The sequence below is a fragment of the Sorex fumeus genome, unplaced genomic scaffold (assembly GCF_029834395.1).
Source record: "Sorex fumeus unplaced genomic scaffold, SorFum_2.1 ptg000098l, whole genome shotgun sequence".
Taxonomy (NCBI): domain Eukaryota; kingdom Metazoa; phylum Chordata; class Mammalia; order Eulipotyphla; family Soricidae; genus Sorex; species Sorex fumeus.
In genome coordinates, this window is record NW_026606155.1 from 82,642,899 (window position 1) to 82,655,746 (window position 12,848).

The 12,848-nt window shown below is 42.0% G+C and overlaps 1 pseudogene; it reads right to left on the minus strand.

Annotated features, from left to right (window-relative positions):
• Positions 1 to 4,057: 4,057 nt before the first annotated feature.
• LOC130041726 (40S ribosomal protein S6-like) lies at positions 4,058 to 4,825 on the minus strand (annotated as a pseudogene).
• Positions 4,826 to 12,848: the final 8,023 nt, after the last annotated feature.

Below are 12,848 nucleotides of genomic sequence, written 5' to 3' on the forward strand. Positions count from 1 at the left end.
CTTACTGGAGATGCTCAAAAGTAGAAGGGCTCAGGGAAAATACTCAGGAGACTATTTCTAGGAGAGCTATTAGAATTTCTTTTCAAACCTGGTCAATTTTGAGAAAGAGTGTCCTTATACCAGAACTGCAGATTCAAGTCAGTACTGCCCTGAGCAAATCAGGACAAAATAGTCACCAAAGGTGTCATGTAGGCCACAAACAGTGGTGACTCCAAGTATGGTAGGAAGACTGGTCTGCATTGCAGCCAGGGGTGGCTGAAGGCTAAGTCTCAGTCCTTGATTAGCTCTATTTGGTAATGCACCCCAGTAATTTTGAAACACTGAACTTAAGGCATTAACAGTCTGAGACCTATTCTAAAGTGCTTAGAATGTGTGGCAGAAGTGAAACATTTTTAAAGTTAGGATTTTTTCTTACCTCCTCCTGAAATTAATTTTTTTTACTGAGTGAAGTTCTGTGATTTATATACTTTTAATGATGGTTACCCATGCAAACCAGCACCACATAATTGCTGGATAACTTTCCTTCATAGGGTTGGGCCACAGTGAAACCAGTTTCTAATGCAATTGATTAATTAAGATTGCACCATTACACACCCAGAGATGCTTGGGGGCTACTCTGGGATCTGTACTTTGGAGACCATGCAGTGTTGGTGCTCAAACCTAGTGCTCTGCAGTGCTAGGGATTGAACCCCAGTCAGACGTGTGGCAAGGCAAGTGCTTTATCCACTGTACTATCTCTCCAGCCCCAAATTTCTGCAGTTGCCCACGCTATTAATTCCAACACCACACCTATCACCAGTTACCGCCTCCCTCCCCCAAGGACCACAATGCCCCTCTCTTTCCACCACACCCCTGCCCACCACCATTTCAGTTGTATGGGTCAGGTCCCCCTTTGGCTTCTGGTTCTCTGTTGCTACCTTGCTTTGTATCTCTAAGTCCTGTCCCACACAGGAGAGAGAGCGTTCTGTATCATCTATTTCCTTCTGACTGACTTCACTCAGCGTTTCCTCTAGTTCCCTCCATGGCCAAGCAAATTGTGATTTGTTCTTTCCAAAGTTAACTCTACAAAGTGTAATAGAACAGTTGTCCTTGTTTTCAAATTGTTGATAATCCTAAGTAAGACAAACTTTTTAAATTAAGTAAAACAAAATGCATTCAGTAATGTTAGACTTCTCCTTAGGGGCTTGCAGTCTAGTTTCTTTTTTATCTTTTTTTCTTGGGTCACACTCTGTGGGGCTGGAGCTGAGGTATTCTCAGGACAGGGCTGGGGTCACTCCCAGTGGTACTTAAGGGTCCATGCAGGCCAGAGACAGAACCCAGGATTCCTGAATTCAAAGCATGCATTAAGGCCACCAAGCTATCTTCTAGCTCCAGTTCAGTTGCTCTTATTTACTTTTATCCTTTTCTAATGCAGGTATCTTGCTTTTAGTGTTTTGGGAGTGCTCTAACAGCTGTCTCGTTGCATGGATGAATTGCTCTCCCCAACTAAGTCGGAAATCTCTAATGTAGTCAGGATAATGACTTTAAAAATCTGCCTTCTGTCAATGGCTGAGTAAATAGCAATACTCCCCATATAAAAAAAAATCTGACTTTTTTTCTAAAATTGCACAGGGCTGAGATTTTTTTTTTTTTGGATAGAAGTGGCTTAAGAATTTTCCACCTCAAATAAAAAAAAGAATTTTCCACCTCTCAATTTTTCTTTTTTTCTCCCCCCCTTTTTTTGAGGGGGTCATACCTGCGAATGCTCAGGGGTTACTCCTGGGTTTACACTCAGAAATCACTTCTGGTGGTGCTCAAGGAACCATATGGGATGCTGGGAATCGAACCTGGGTCAGCCACGTATAATTATTCTTTATTCCCAATTTCTTTTAATCATTCTGCCCTAACCCTTTACTAGTTGCTGAGCAACTTCACCTTCTATTCTTTGTAACTGTTTCCTGAAGCTGAGCCTTTTCCTCTGTCACAGTTCCATGTGTTCTTGCCTCTTCTCCCATCTCAGGAACTTCCTACCCAGCTGCAGGGCTGCAGACTCGCCTTCTGTCTTCTCACAACTCTGCTGGGCCACCGGACGGCACTAAACTAGCTGCCACATACCTTTAGCCTGCTTTCCCTCTCAGCTTTCTCTCAAATTTCTCCTGGCCTCTGCTGACTCTGGGACCCCAGAATTCTTCGGATTCATCCCTTACCAATCCTGATAAAGCTATGTGGGGAGACGCTGTTCCCGAGAGCACTGTTGCCAGGGAGACTTTAGCCTAGAAATAGCAGCCACTTTTCTCAATAGTCTTTTCCTGTTCCCGCTTTCAAAATCTTTCTCCTTTTTTTTTTCACAGCTTCGGGGTAAAAGACAAAACAGCTGTGTTTTATGTTTGAAAACTGCAACTCACTTCAAAATGCTACAATCCCAGCAGAAAGTCTGTTTTCAGCACTTTTTTTTGGAGAAGTAGGCAATGCTTATTCTTTTATTTTAATAGAACCATATTGTCTTAGCTGGAGAGTAATACTTTTTCATTGTTGAAAATTTGGAAGATACTAGAAGGCAAAAATATGGGCAAGCAACCATCAGTGATCCAAAAATAAAATAAAATAAAAACCACCCAGAGGCAGTTTTGAATCCTTGGATTGTTGGCTTTTTTTTTTTTTAAAGTAGTACAAACCTTTCTTAAAATCAAATTCTATACAGAATCCCAATATGTGAACAGATGAAACAGCTTGGCTTGGCATGGAGGTGGGAAACAGAGGCCCAGCTTCTCAGTGTAATCCTTGCTACCCACCACAGACCCGCAGGCCCACCTGCTTGACCAGTTCAGCCTTGGGAAGAGAGTGACTTAGAGCCTTTCTGGGCCTGCTCAGAGCAGAAACACTTGGCACTCTGGTTGCCTGGGAAAAGGAACAGACGCTATTTTGTCAGGGGCTGGGCCTTTCCGCTTCTAAATAGCCCATATTTTCTTTTTTCTTTTTTCTCCCCTCACTAGTGATCCCAGACTACGTCAGATTATCAGGATGGCCTGAGCACAGATCAGTGCTCTGGGGTTTGCATTTCCACCCCCTGCTTGTTGGGCAAGTTCATTTAGTTCTTCTTTCTTCTTTTTTTTTCTTTTTTGGGTCACACTTGGCAATGCTCAGGGGTTATTCCTGGTGCTGTACTCAGGAATTACTTCTGGTGGTGCTTGGGGCACCATATGGGATGCTGGTAATGTAACCCGGGTCGGCCGCGTACAAGGCAAACACCCTAACCACTGTGCTATCGCTCCAGCTCCTCGTTTAGCTCTTAAACTACCTCCTAGGCCTGCCTATTTTCTTAAAACCATTCTCACTGGCGTGAGATGATTGTTTCTGGTTTGCATTGTTGTTTTGGTTTGCATTTTCCTGATGATGAGTGATGCAGAACATTTTGTTCGTATACTTTCTAGTCATCTGTAGGTCTCCTTCTTGTAAGTTTTTATTCATTTCTCACATGCATTTTAAATTTTTCTTTGGGTGGGGACATACCCAGTTGTGTTCAGGACTTATTCCTGGCTCTGTACTTAGGGATTGATTATTCCTGGCAGGGCTTGGAGAACCAGATGGGGTGCTGGGGATCAAACCTGGATTGACTGAATGCAAGGAAAATGCCCTCCCTGCTGAACTATCTCTCTCTCTGGCCCCTCTCCTACATTTTTTGATGTTGTTTTTGTTGTTGTTCATTTTTTGTATAGCCTACTAGTGCTTTATATATCTTCTCTAGAGCTTTATCAGATGAATGGTGGGCAAATATTCTCTCCTAGTCTTTGGGGTGTCTTTTTACTCTTGTCCTCATTTCTTTCATGGTGCAGAAGCTTCTTAGTTTGATACAGTCACATTTATTTATCTTTGCTTGTATTTGCTTGACCAGTGTTGTTGAATTGATACCTCTAGCTTCTATGTTATGGAGGGTTCTATTCATGTTTTTCTCAATATAAGTCATGAATTCAGGTCTGATATTGAGGTCTTTAATCTATTTTGTTTTGACTTTTGTGCATAGTCTTAGAAAGGCACCTGAATTCAATTTCTTAAATGTCTGGTCTTGTTTATTCATTACTCAGAAAACTCCTGTTTGACTGGATTCAGACTTAGAAGCAGAAGCTCTCAAAGGATACATCCTCTATCTCTTGTTAATCTGCTCCTGCTATTTCTCTTTTCCTCCTTCATTCACTTCGCCTATAATTTAACATACCGTATAGCATCCTCCTTGTTCTTCCTGGTACACTTTTTCTTCAGTGCAATAGGCCAGTGTTGACATGTAGGGTAATGGACACATAGGGTAATAAGATGCTGAATCTTGAGTGTAGGACTCTAGGGTTCTTACCTTTTGTATTTAGGGACTTCTTACAATATATTGGCAGACATCATCTTCTTTAGAGAAACTGAAACATTTGTGGATTCTGCTAGCTCTTTTGGAACCTAGACGCCCAGGCACAATAATATCAGTAAGTTCAGGAATATCTTTCTCCCCTTTCTTTACAATAACCCAATTGAGAACACTCAGGTTGGCATCTACAATGTAACCTAGAACAGATTTGTGCTTTCTTTCACTGGTTCTCTGTAGTGTACAGAAGAAAAACCCTTAACTCAGCAGCGACCGGACCATACTGTGGGGCAAGACCCCCCAGGATTCCTGGGGAAACTTTGCTTATCTTTCCCATTACTGATACAGACCATGTAACTCTTCCATTCTTTTCCCAAACTGTTGGGGTGGACAAACTTTAGTTGCCATCAGCTTCTCATGAAAGGTCTGAAGTTCATGTTCAATGTCCACTTCAATGAGTTTCTGGCAGTAAGTGGCGGAGTAAGAGATGTTTAGCTTCATGTTCAAGGCAGCACCCCTCCCAGCCCCATCCTTGGTTTTTTTTTTTTGACCTATGACTCATCAGTTATTTCAGCACTATTTGCTGAAGAGTTTTTCCTTGCTCCACATCGTACTTTTCACGCAAATTCTTTTTATTTATATGTACATATATATTTGAAGATCACAGTAATTTCCAGTTCAGCAGCATGCTTGAAATCTTTGCATGTAAATAATTTAATGGTTAAAGTGTTTAATGTTTTAGAACAGGAGAGAAAATTAATCTAGTAAAAATTTTGTTTTCCTTGCTTTTAAGCTTGATCTTGATGTGTCTGTTATGTTTATGAAACTATTGATTGGCATTTTCTCCCCCAATGTCTTTCTGCTGTTATTTTAACCACCATAACTAGATAGTTATGGCTAACCTTAGAATAGAAATTGATGGTAATGGCACTAATTTCTTATAGTAGTATTGCTTTCCTCATTATTAATTCACATTTACTGAAAAAGTTTTTCTAAAACTGGTAGTTTTACCTAACTGAAGTGCACCATAACAAAAGCATCCTTTCAGAAAGTGATAATACTTTTTTCCTTGCTTTTTGATCCACACTTGGCAGTGTGTAGGGATTACTCCTGTCTCTGCACTCTGGAATTATTCTTAGCAGTGCTCAAGGGACAATATGAGATACTGGGGATTGATCCCTGGATTCCTGCATGCAAGGCAAACGCCCTACCCACTATACTACCTCCCTGGCCCAGGTGATCAACTTTTGGGTAACAGAAATAAAGAGTAACCTAATTACGTCTTGTATCTAAGAGGTGACAGGGTTAAGCTTCAAGGATTCTGCTTCTGAGAATCATGACCTTCTGCAAGTCCATGCGCTTCCCACCCACTCCACCCACCTCCTCCAGCCAGTAATTTCCACCTAGCATCTAAGGACAGGCAAAATGATTTATATCCCATCTCTCTCTGGGGTTCATAACATTATGTCAGAATTGAAGGGACAAATTAAGAGGAACCCTTACATTTATTTCCTTTCCTGTCATGGAGACCTCAATGAGCCTTCTTCATTCAATATCCTTTAAAAAAAATTTCTTTTTGGTTCTTGGATATATTCCGGGCTTACTCCTGGCTTTGCTCTCAGGGATGACTCCTGGCAGTGCTTGGGGGGGCGGGGGTGGGGTGGGTGGGGGGAGGAACCATATGGGATACCGATCTGGATTGGCAATGTGCAAGGCACACTCCTTTCATTTTTGATGACCATTCGTAGTGTGCAAAATTAACTCTGAGCGCGTTCCCGTGATTGTGCTGGAGAAGAGGCAGAAATTCTTGACTTAAAAAAAGAAAGAAAGAAAAGAAAAGGAAAAAAAGTGCATGCCCCAGCCAGCCTGCTGTGGCTGGCGGCTCCCTCAGCTCGAGGGCGCTCCCGGAGATGCGAGCCCCCTGGTGGCTGCGTGGGGGCATCACATCTGCTCGCGCCGCGTTCTCGTTCTGTTGGCTTCACCACCCCGCCAGCTGGTGGTTCCCGCTTCTTGGAATCACACACAGCAAGGGCTGCGTCTCTTTGAAATCAGTTGCATTCAGAGCTTTTTGTTCCATGTTGTACGGCTTTGATGAAAAACCCTGACACATGGAAACGGAGGTTAATTAAAATCTATCATTTCCCCCTGGTTAAATGTTTGCTCCCTTCAGCTGAATCCTTCCCATGTGATGCCCAAAGGAATACAAATGAGGTTCGTATGGAGACTTTGAGGATGTCTGTGCAGGAACCAGCTCCTCCAGGAAGCTACTTCCTGAAACTCAGCACCCTCCCATCACACCTTCCTCCAAGTCTCAGTACTTCAGCTGCAAGGAAACTGAGCAGGGCTGTTAACTTCTTGGATGGACCAATTGGAGCCTATTTCACAGGCCCTCAAGCTCCCAGAAGTGTCTTAAAACTTTTGAGTTGTCAACAAATCACCCCATGAGTTCTGAGCCCCTTGGTCTTTGTATCTTCGGTTCTGGGCATGAAACATATGATAAACAATACTCTGAATAAAGTAATGCAGATGTGTTTGTGTATTTATGATCGCCTGTTTCAACTCTGGTTTCACAGGCATCATGCATTTTTCACCCTCACACTCTTTCTCCCCAGAATTATCTAACATTTAAGACTAGACCCTGAAAAGATAAGACTATGTTTAATAGCAAGGTATCCTTCTCTTAACCTTCACTCCTGCTTCAAGGGAAAAACTAAAAATATTTAGTCAGAGACTGTGCCTGCTCATAAACTATAGATTTTCAATCTGAAATTAGTCTAAGACTATTGCTTGTAATGAACAGTGATGAGGGGACATTGAAACTATGCATTCGGAATCTAATAGAAAGGTTGTCAATCTGTCAATTGGCTCTAACAATCCAAATGTGCTATCAGGAAGCCAGATAGACAGCAAGAGAGAGAGATCCAATTGTTCCATCCAAGAAGTTAACAACCCTGCTCAGTTCCCTTGCAGCTGAAGCACAGAGGGTGGGGCATTTGCCTTGCAGGTAGCCAAATTGAGGTTGATCCTCAGCATCCCATATGATCTCCAGAGAACCGCCAGGAGTGATCCCTGAGCCAGGAATAATCCCAGAGCATCGCCAAGTGTGGCCCCCAAACAAAAAGCAAAGTGCTACCACCGAGGGAGTGATGTGCAATAGGAATATTTTATACATGTCGTATAAAAAATAACAAAGAATTAATAATTAGGTAAGCATTGAAGTTCCTGCTGACATGTTTTAGGAATCTGCAATTCTTACTCTAAATTTCAGAATATTGCTCTCTTCCTCTTCGTCCCCCAAGCCGTGCTGGTCTTCTCCCCAACCCAGGTCAGTTTATCCACCGGTATTTGAACCCAGGACTTGGATTTCTCCCTGCAAGCCCCCCAGGTGTCCTCTCAGACCTTGGGAGAAAAGCAGCGCTGAGCCTCTGCCTCTTCCTTTTCATCCCCCAAGCTGTGCTGATCTTCTCCCCCACCCAGGTCATTTTATCTGCCGGTATTCGTACCCAAGACTTGGATTTCTCCCTGCCTCTTCCTTTTCGTCCCCCAAGCTGTGCTGGTCTTCTCCCCAACCCAGGTCAGTTTATCTGCCAGTATTCGAACCCAAGACTTGGATTTCTCCCCAGGCATCCTCTCAGACCTTGGGAGAAAAGCAGCCCTGAGCCTCTGCTTCTTCCTGTTTGTCCCCCAAGCTGTGCTGGTCTTTTCCCCCACCCAGTCTTTACCCCCCCCCCCCACACCAGGTACCAGTGGGGGTGTGGCCTTTTCAGAAGCGGGCGTGGTTTCTGTGGAAGTGGGCGTGGCTTAATTTTAGGCAGGCCAACCCTCACGCGGCCACAGGTAGTTTGGTCACTGTCACTGTCACTGTCCTCCCGTTGTTCATCGATTTGCTCGAGCGGGCCCGGTAATGTCTCCACTGGAGACTTTGTTGTTACTGTGTCTGGCATATCGAATACGTCACGGGGAGCTTGCCAGGCTCTGCCGTGCGGGCGAGATACTCTCGGTAGCTTGCCGGGCTCTCCGAGAGGGGCGGAGGAATCGAACTCGGGTCGACCATGTTGGCTGCATGCAGGGCAAACACCCTACCGTTGTGTTATCGCTACAGCCCAGGTAGTTTAGTCATACCAAGAAATCTAGTCCCTATAACTACACACCAACATGAAGAAACAACGCAAATCCACACCACATGGTGAGGACGATGAAAAGAGTCCAGAAGCCTCTGTAGGAACTGCTCACCTAAGGGACCTCTCTCACAAAGAATTCAGATATGAAGTCATGAAGATGTTCAATGAACTCAATGAAACAGTAAGACAGATATCCAGTAAATTGAAAGAGGACATGAAAGAAACAATAGATCAGACAATCGAGAAAATCCAGGAAGAAATGAGAGCAGAAATTGGAAAGCTATGCACAGAAATGTCACGAACTAAAGATTCTGTTTATGAAATAAAAAACTCAGTCTGTGCTCTCAACAGTAGAATGACCGCAGCTTAAGACAGAATCAGTAAGCTGGAAGATCAGCTGCACCAAGCCAACAGGCAACAACAAACAATAGCAAGGGACCTCAAAATAGCTCTAGAGAGAATCAGAGTTCTAGGAGATGATTCCAAGAGGAACAACATTAGAATCATTGGAGTACCAGAAGCTCAGGGAAACAATCCCAGTGAAAAAGCCACGGTTAAACAAATCAAAAATTCCCAGAGCTCGACAATGCAGCCATTCAGGTTCAAGGAGCCCGAAGGGTGCCAGCTAAAAGAGACCCTAACAAAAACACTCCAAGACATATCATAGTTAGAATGATCGACTACGCTGCCGATAGAGACACAATACTGCAAGCAGCAAGGTCAAAGAAGGAAATCACATACAAAGGAGCACCCCTTAGATTTACAGCAGACCTATCAAAGGAAACCATCCAAGCCCAAAGGCAATGGCGGGATATAGTGAAAAAAACTCACTGAAATGAATGCTTCACCAAGAATACTCTATCCAGCAAAACTCTCATTCAAAATCGAAGGAACAGTACACTATTTTTTAGATAAACAGCTTAGGAACTTTATAGACTCAAAACCAAACCTAAAAGAAGGGCTAAAGGGACTACTATAAGACAATACAAACCCTATGAGCACAACAGACCCTTACAGAAAGATGACACAAAACCCCATGACAATAATCTCTCTCAACGTCAACGGTCTAAATTCACAGATTAAGAGACACAGAGTGGCAAAATGGATCCAGAGACAGAACCCAACATTCTGCTGCCTACAAGAAACTCATCTCAACAGTCAGAGCAAACACAGACTCAAAGTTAAAGAATGGAAAACAATCCTGCAAGCAAACAACTCCCTCAAAAAAGCTGGGGTGCCCATACTATATCCAACGACATTAATTTCAGGTTGAAAAAGATTAGAAGGGACAGCAAAGGCTATTTTCTCTTCATCAAGGAAAACGTACAACAGGAAGATATCATCCTATTAAATGTATACGCACCTAATGAAGGAACAGCTAAATATTTAAAACAGCTGCTAACAAATTTTAAGGAGGACATCGCTAGCAACACAATAGTAGCTGGAGACTTCAACATCGCCTTATCACCTCTGGATAGATCAAAAAGAACAAAATTCAGCAAGGAAACATTGGGTTTGAAAGAAGAAATAGAAGAGAAAGGGCTTATAGACCTATCCAGAGCATTACACTCCAAAAAGAAAGAACACATATTCTTCTCCAGTGCACATGTAACATTTTCCAAAATAGACCATGTGCTAGGCCACAAAACATACCTCAATAGAATCAGGAAGATAGAAATAGTATCAACAATCTTTTCAGACCATGATGCACTGAGGACAGAAGTGAATCACACACAGACACGGAGAACCAAATCAAACACCTGGAAATTAAACAACTCAATGCTGAACAATGAGTGGATCAGGGAGGAAGTCAAGGATGAAATCAAAAGATATTTGGAAACAAATGAGAATGAAGACACGAGCTACCAAAACTTATGGGATGCAGCGAAAGCCATTTTAAGGGGAAAATTTATAGCTCTGCAAGCATATCTCAGGACAGAAGAAAGGTTGTGCATAAACAACTTGACTTCACAGCTCTAGATCTTAGAAAAGGATCAACAAAAGGAGCCCAAATCAGGCAGAAGGAAAGAGATCATAAAACTTAGAGCAGAAATCAACAACATGTAACCAAAGAAACAATCCGAAAGATCAATGAAACCTAGAGCTGGTTCTTCGAGAAAATAAATAAGATAGATAAACCACTAGCAATATTCACAAAGAAACAGAGAGAGAGAGAACCCTAATAAATCGAATCAGAAATGAGAATGGGGATATCACAACAGAAACCAAAGAAATTCAAAAGATCATCAGAGACTACTTTGAAAGGCTGTATGCCACAAAACAAGAGAACCTAGAAGAAATGGATAAATTCCTGCATTCCAATAATCTCCCAAAGCTGAATCAAGAAGATCTAGAGTACCTGAATAGACCTATTAACATCAGGGAAATTGAAACTGTAATCAAAAGTATTCCCAAAAACAAAAGGGCAGGTCCAGTGGATTCACTAGCAAATTTTTTCAAACATTAAAGAGGACATATTTCCAGTTCTTCTCATTTACAGGAAATTGAAAAAACAGAAACTCTCCCAACAGTTTCTATGAAGTCCATATGTCTCTAATACCAAAAGGAAACAAAGACACCACTAGAAAAGAAAATTACAGGCTGATATCCCTGATGAACACGGATGTGAAGATTCTCAACAAAATACTAGCAAGCAGAATGCAACAACTCATTCAAAAGATCATACACCATGACCAAGTGGGATTCATCCTGGGGAAGCAAGGATGGCTTAACATTCGGAAATCAACCAACATAATCCATCATATCAACAAAAGAAAAGATAAAAATCATATGATCGTATCAATAGATGCAGAGAAAGCATTTGACAAGATCCACCACCCGTTTATGATGAAAACCCTCGCCAAAATGGGGATAGAGGGGAATTTCCTCAATATAGTTAAAGCCATCTACCACAAGCCTACAGAAAGCATCATCCTCAATGGGGAAAAACTGAGAGCCTTCCCCTTAAGATCAGGGACAAGACAAGGATGCCCACTCTCTCCACTACTGTTGAATATAGTACTGGAAGTACTTGTGATAGCGATTAGGCAAGAAAAAGAGATTCAGGGCATCCAGGTAGGAAAGGAAGAAATTAAGCTCTCACTATTTGCAGATGATATGATACTATACTTAGAGAACCCTAAAACCTCTACCAAGAAACTCCTAGAAACAATAGACTTGTATAGTAACTTTGCAGTCTATAAAATCAATACCCAACCCTATATGCAAATAGTGAAAGAGAAGAAAGTGACATGAAGAAAACAATCCTGTTCACAATTGTGCCCCAGAAAATCAAGTATCTAGGAATCAGCTTAACTAAGGAAGTAAAGGACCTGTACAAAGAAAACTACAAAACGCTACTTCAGGAAATAAAAGAGGACACGAGGAAATGGAAAAATATCCCCTGTTCATGGATGGGGAGAATCAACATCAGCAAAATGGCAATACTTCCCAAAGCACTGTACAAATTCAATGCAATCCCTATAAGGATACCCATGACATTCTTCAAAGAAATGAAGCAAACACTCCTGAAATTTATATGGAACAATAAGCCCCCACGAATAGCTAAAGCAATTCTGGGGGAAAAGAAAATGGGAGGAATCAACCTACCTAACTTCAAACTCTACTACAAATGAGTAATAATTAAAACAGCATGGTACTGGAACAAAGACAGAGCTGCAGAACAATGGAACAGGGTTGAATATACTGACATATCCCCCCAAGCATATGATCTTAGGTAAGGGAGCAAGAAAAGTGAAGTGGAGCAAGGAAAGCCTCTTTAACAAATTATGCTGGCAAAACTGGATGGCTACATGCAAAAAAGTGGGCTTAAATATCTGCCTAACGCCAAGTACAAAAGTAAGATCAAAATGGATTAAAGGCCTCAACATCAGACTGGAATCCATAAGGTACACTGAAGACAAAGTTGGCAAAACCCTCCATGACATTGAAGCTAAGGGTATCTTCAAAGATGTCACACTGCTGGCCAAGCAAGTGAAAACAGAGACAGACAAATGGGACTATCTTGAACTAAGAAGCTTCTGCACCTCAAAAGAAAGTGACCAAAATACAAAGACAGTCTACAGAATGGGAAAGGATATTCACCAAATACACATCCGATAAAGGGATGGATATCAAAGATATACAAAGTACTGGTTGAACTCCACAAGAAGAAAACATCCTACCCCATCAAAAAATGGGGAGATGAAATGAATAGAAACTTTCACAAAGAAGAAATCCGAATGACTAAAAGGCACAAGAGAAAATGCTCAACATCATTAATCATCAGGAAGATGCAGATCAAAACGACAATGAGATATCATTTCACACCACAGAGACAAGCCCATATCCACAAGAACAAAAGCAACCAGTGCTGGCGAGGATGTAGCAAGAAAGGGACCCTC